Raw genomic sequence first — 5,080 nt, 5'->3', positions numbered from 1 at the left:
AGTGTCACTACCTTGTTATACACCAATAAGCCAAAAAAAATATGACCACCAGCTTAATGTATCCTAGACCTGAGTGGTCATGATGTTTTGGCTCACTGGTGTATATCACATACTTGATAAAATGTTTCCTGTTCCTGCCCAACACCTGCCTCTATCTGCTACTTGTTGGCTTAGGGTTCATTTATTCTGAGTCAGTGTGTAGTGGAGAACGGGGTAACATTTTACTTCAAAATAAAAGTGTATTTGTTTCAAATAATAGTTACTTTATATACCTCAGGCTGTTATGTACCCATGGAAATTAAAATAGGTTATCTAATTATTCTGGTTTGGACACATAAGAAAAAGTTAGTCCTATGGCACAACTTGCCCCAAGGTAGGGGTAAAATGAGCATGGGGATGGGGTAAAATGAGCGCTCTACAGGTAAATAGTGCCACAGTTAAATACTGATGTAAAAATGACACAAAATCAAACAAGTTTGAAATAATTTTGAACTTTATTAATGCCATGAATTTAACAAAGGCAAAAACTCATACTTGTAAGTAAAATCATATGTTTGTGTCCTGTTGTTCAACATGTTACCTAAACATTTTCAGTAAAGATTAAACTGTGATCTTAGTTTAATTTATTTGCACTAAAGTTACAATAAAATATTATGCAGTAAAAAAGTTATATTAATTGTGCAGGAGAGGAAGGAAGCCCAGAGGGCTTATACAAAGTCCTCTTCTTCATTTCAACAATACAACAATACAACAATACAACAATACATCATCAAATAGATTAAAAGCAGGTACAGCAGAGAGAAGAAAAAAAAACAAAAAAATAATTGAGACAGATATTTGAACGCTTTAAATGTGAAAGAGATGTAATACATACGCAGTCACACAAAATTCTATTTAGATAAAAGATATTTTTTAAATGTATTTGAAAGTTATTAAAGAAGATGATGACTTCAAAGTTGTACTTAGTGAATTCCAGAGATGAGGACCTCTAAATTTGATAAAAAATTGATGACTTCAAGCGAACCGTTGTTGGACATCACATAAAGAGCATGCTTGATTGAGTAATTTATTTTTGCATTTATTTCAAATCACTTTCTCTCAGTAGCATGGTTTTGCCTTGACAGGCTTTGTATTTACAGGTGCCTGTTGGTATTTGTGCGGTAAGCTTGGAGGATATCTTGTTGGTGCAAGCAAAGATAGAATTCCTGTCCATAATCAACGCTTAACTGATCAAAAAGGCCATACTTTAAGCAAATATCTCTACAGACCTCATCATAAATGGTGAGGTTGTTCTTGATAGGCATGACTGCAAAACCAAGATCTTACCACTGAATACATCTGAATACATCTTGTTTTGATTCATGCGTGATTTATGTCCTGCGTACTCTGCATCATACAAATGAGGATTTGTCTGCCTGGCAGCACCATCTCTTCTCATTTGAGTGTAGACTGAGGTCATTTCAGCAAGTGCTTGCCTGACGCCACGCTCTCCCAACTTTAATCCAGCAGCTCTCAACATACCTGTCATTACTTTCCTTCTACAATATGGTCCACTTTTTGACACTGCTGATGCTACAGCATCATTTACACCACCACTTCCCAGAAGGGAGTAGAGGTGCCAATGAATATTACACTATAAACAAATTTTGTAGACAGAGGAAATACTTGCTCCTCTTGTAATTCCATACTGGGTCTGCAGGACTTGCAAGACCTTTGTTACAGGTGTACCCCTGTTCTTCCACCACCCTTTGGATTATGTTCTCATATTCATCAAGGGCAGACATGGAGAACTTTAAGATCACAGTTTTCTGCAAGATGCTACAGACTAGACAGCATTTTTCATCTACAAGCCAAAAAAATCACTTTGTTAAATTTATAATTTATAATTGAGTCAATGCCCAAGCAGCATTTTATTGTTGTAGCTGCTCGATGTAAAGTTAGTTTGAACTGTTTTTACTTTAGTACTTTCAGTAATGATTGTATGCAGGGCCAGTGTACATCATGTGATGAACTTGGAAGTTAGCTTCACAACCCAGCTCACTCACTCGCACTTCAGTGTTTCCCACCCACTTCAACATGTGCGTGATCCGTGACCTGCCCCACCCCCAGCCCCTACTACACTCATTAAGCAGTACATTTCATTTACATCATGAAACTAAAAGACTGACCATGACATCAGAGGACCTGTCAAGGGGACGCTTTAAGTCCATTTTCAAGGCAAGAAAGACTGAACTGTTGCTGTAACGTAGCATATTTTAAATACGTTATGTTTCGACTATCAGCGGCTAGTTATGACTAGCACTGTGGAACATAACTTAACGTTAGCAAAGTAGGTTTAACGTTAGGATATGTGTGGTAGCAACTTAACTTAGCCGACTCAGAGAAAGTGTGATTGAACTAAATTTCACATCCCGCCAGATTTCCAGTCCCAGTTCCCATAACATTACTGTTAACTTTCAAGAGCTGACAGTAGACACCAGAATGGAGTGAATTAGATGTATTTTGGAACTAACATTAAAGGTAATGAAATTTTGCACAGACACAGGTTAACGAAAACATCTTTAGGGCATTTTAAACTTTTAATCAGTCATCTAAACAGCTTGGCAATTGCTGCGGTACAGAAAACAGATATTCCCTGTTGTTAATTATCACTGGAAATCTGTTTTGGAATGAAATTCTGGCACAAAAAATGCAAGACCTGCAGAGTAAAGTTGAATATTTAGTCAGCCACTAATTTACATGTCAGCTAAATAGCTTAATTTGCATCTTGTACTGATTGGGATTTTGCTGAACTGGCTATGGAAGGTAATATTAAACTTTTTTAAAAAATGTGTTCATCCACAGTTGGAAGAGGATAGTATCTATCTTGAAGATGACATCACAAGGGAAACCTTTATTCCTCACCCTAGTGGCTCTTTCAGAACTCTCCTGATGTGTGATTGAGGCACATTTAATGTATGTGGAACAGAAAGGGTCCAAGCTGCTCCCAGTACTTACTCAGGTCTTGGGTCCCAGTTCTCACAACCAAGTGTGTCCTCCTCTGTGCCACCATCCTGCTGCCCTCAGCCTTTACAACAAACCTCCAACATCTTTCAAAACCCCAGCAAGAGAAACAAAAGTTTCAAAAGAAAAAACTATCTGGCTGATGTTGAGGATAATGGCGAGATAAATGCATACTGTAAGTGGGGTTTATTAAAAATCAAGACTACAATTGTGTAATGTTTTTGTTCATCATCCATCTGACGTATAATATGGATATGTGTGAGCTAATAGAACTACTCACTACAAAGCTTCTACCTTCAGCTTCATTGCATGTGACCATCGGTGAAGGTGTTGGAGTCCTGGAAATTGTCAACGCCATGCAAGAATACATCAACTCATCAGATTCTTTCACCATTTGTGACTGCAGGGGGGTCTGACACAACTGAGACAATAGGTTTGTAGGAATTGTTAGATAATGCTAGAAAAACAAAAAGTAGTTCATTCTCTAATTCCTGTGTGTGTCCTGTCTATATTTATAATAATTGGCTTATCAAAGCTAATAAAATGTAACTGAATAAGAAAACTATACTCGCTTGCCAGTGTTTTGATGCACTTAGATAAAACCAATTCTGTATAACAGGCCTGCAAATTATCCCTCCTTCATGAAGGTTATAATGCTCAGTTTTTATTTATTCAATTTTAAAGAGGTGTTGATTTCTTGTATGGTCATTTTGGAAGCTGCAGTGATGCTGAGCTGTATTGGGTTGTACTGAAGGTGTCACTGGGATGGGATGAACAAAATATAGAAACACCTCTCAGTATAACCAGAGTAATTAGTAAACTAAAACCTATATTATATTGTATTAGTTTATTAAGTGTACCTAATAAACTGGCAAGCAAGTGTATACAGCCCTCCAATCAACAAGCAACATCTTAGCCACAAAGTCACACCAATATACCTCCTGAAGCATTTGTACTTTAGGTGCAAGTGCTCCAACAAACGATGGAAACTGAAAAATACTAACTACTGAATCTTCACTGTTTATTTTGTAAATGACCATACACATTATTTGTTTGTCTGTGCTCTTCAGTGTATGCAGATGCATAGTTCTGGAAAGCCTCAAGTTGTAAGATATATGCTATCAAGAGCACTGAACTAGTGAAGCTTCAAAAACAGACTTCATCATCACAGAAAAGGAGGCGAGGAGTGACGGTACGTGTGCATATTCTTAACACAGATTTTCTTGCTTGAGACAAGTGGGTTGTCTATGACACACACGTAGGGCTGATAGTAAGTTGGCATTTCCTCTTCTCATAGATCAGATGCTGCCAAGACTCCAGAACACAGCATGAGGAGCAGTCTGCGCGATGTTGAGGAGAGTCTGAAAGTGGAGGTTCAGCGGGCTGAATCAAATATTCGTGAAGAGGTTGAGGAAAAGACAAGTGAACTCGCCTCTCTCATGAATCAGCTGAAGGTCACTCAAGCTGACATGTTGGAGACCTTCAGCCAATCTATCAAATATTTGGCTCTAGAGGCCCAAGTTACCTGCTGCCTTAGGGAGACATTTAACTGTAAATGTGCACTGGCATCCCTGCAATATTGGTCATTGTGGCTTCTTGTTGTGGCCAATTGATCGGAGGTGGTGCATGTGTACAAAAACATCTGGAAACAAACGACAGCTATCTTTTGTGCAACGCCAGTTTCTTCGGAACTAAACTGGTTTTCCCAAGAGGGATGAGTGAGTTTCTTGTTAAACTTTCCTGAAATGACAAGCCACTTCAGTAACACTAAATCTGTTCCAATATACCAATGTTATTGGTTAGATTTGTTTCATAATTGAACAAAATTTCCCAAGAATGAAACAAAGTACATTTTATTGGAAGTGAATGAAAAAAAATTGAAACCAAAAAATAAGCCCAAAGGCAAGGCTTACAATAAAGCTATACAACATTTGACTGCAAAATTCTCAATTTTTCTTTAACTGACCATGATTGATCTTTGCTGTGCATTTGTTCAGTTTTACTGCTTCAGTTTCATACCACTTACTGCTCATCCAGACCACTGAACTGAAAAATCTAAGCAGTGAGACTGAAAAAC

At 37.8% G+C, this 5,080-nt stretch overlaps 1 long non-coding RNA gene across 1 annotated transcript; it reads left to right on the top strand.

The window, feature by feature from the left end:
- Positions 1–1,675: 1,675 nt before the first annotated feature.
- Positions 1,676–4,756, top strand: LOC137188973 (uncharacterized). The gene is made up of 3 exons (XR_010929570.1): positions 1,676–3,436; positions 4,074–4,195; positions 4,301–4,756. It is a non-coding gene; the product is annotated as an uncharacterized lncRNA (long non-coding RNA).
- The last annotated feature ends 324 nt before the right edge of the window (positions 4,757–5,080 follow it).

This window comes from Thunnus thynnus, chromosome 9, assembly GCF_963924715.1.
Source record: "Thunnus thynnus chromosome 9, fThuThy2.1, whole genome shotgun sequence".
Lineage (NCBI taxonomy): Eukaryota > Metazoa > Chordata > Actinopteri > Scombriformes > Scombridae > Thunnus > Thunnus thynnus.
The sequence above is the reverse complement of the archived record's forward strand: the minus strand, read 5'-3'. Positions and strand labels throughout refer to the sequence as shown.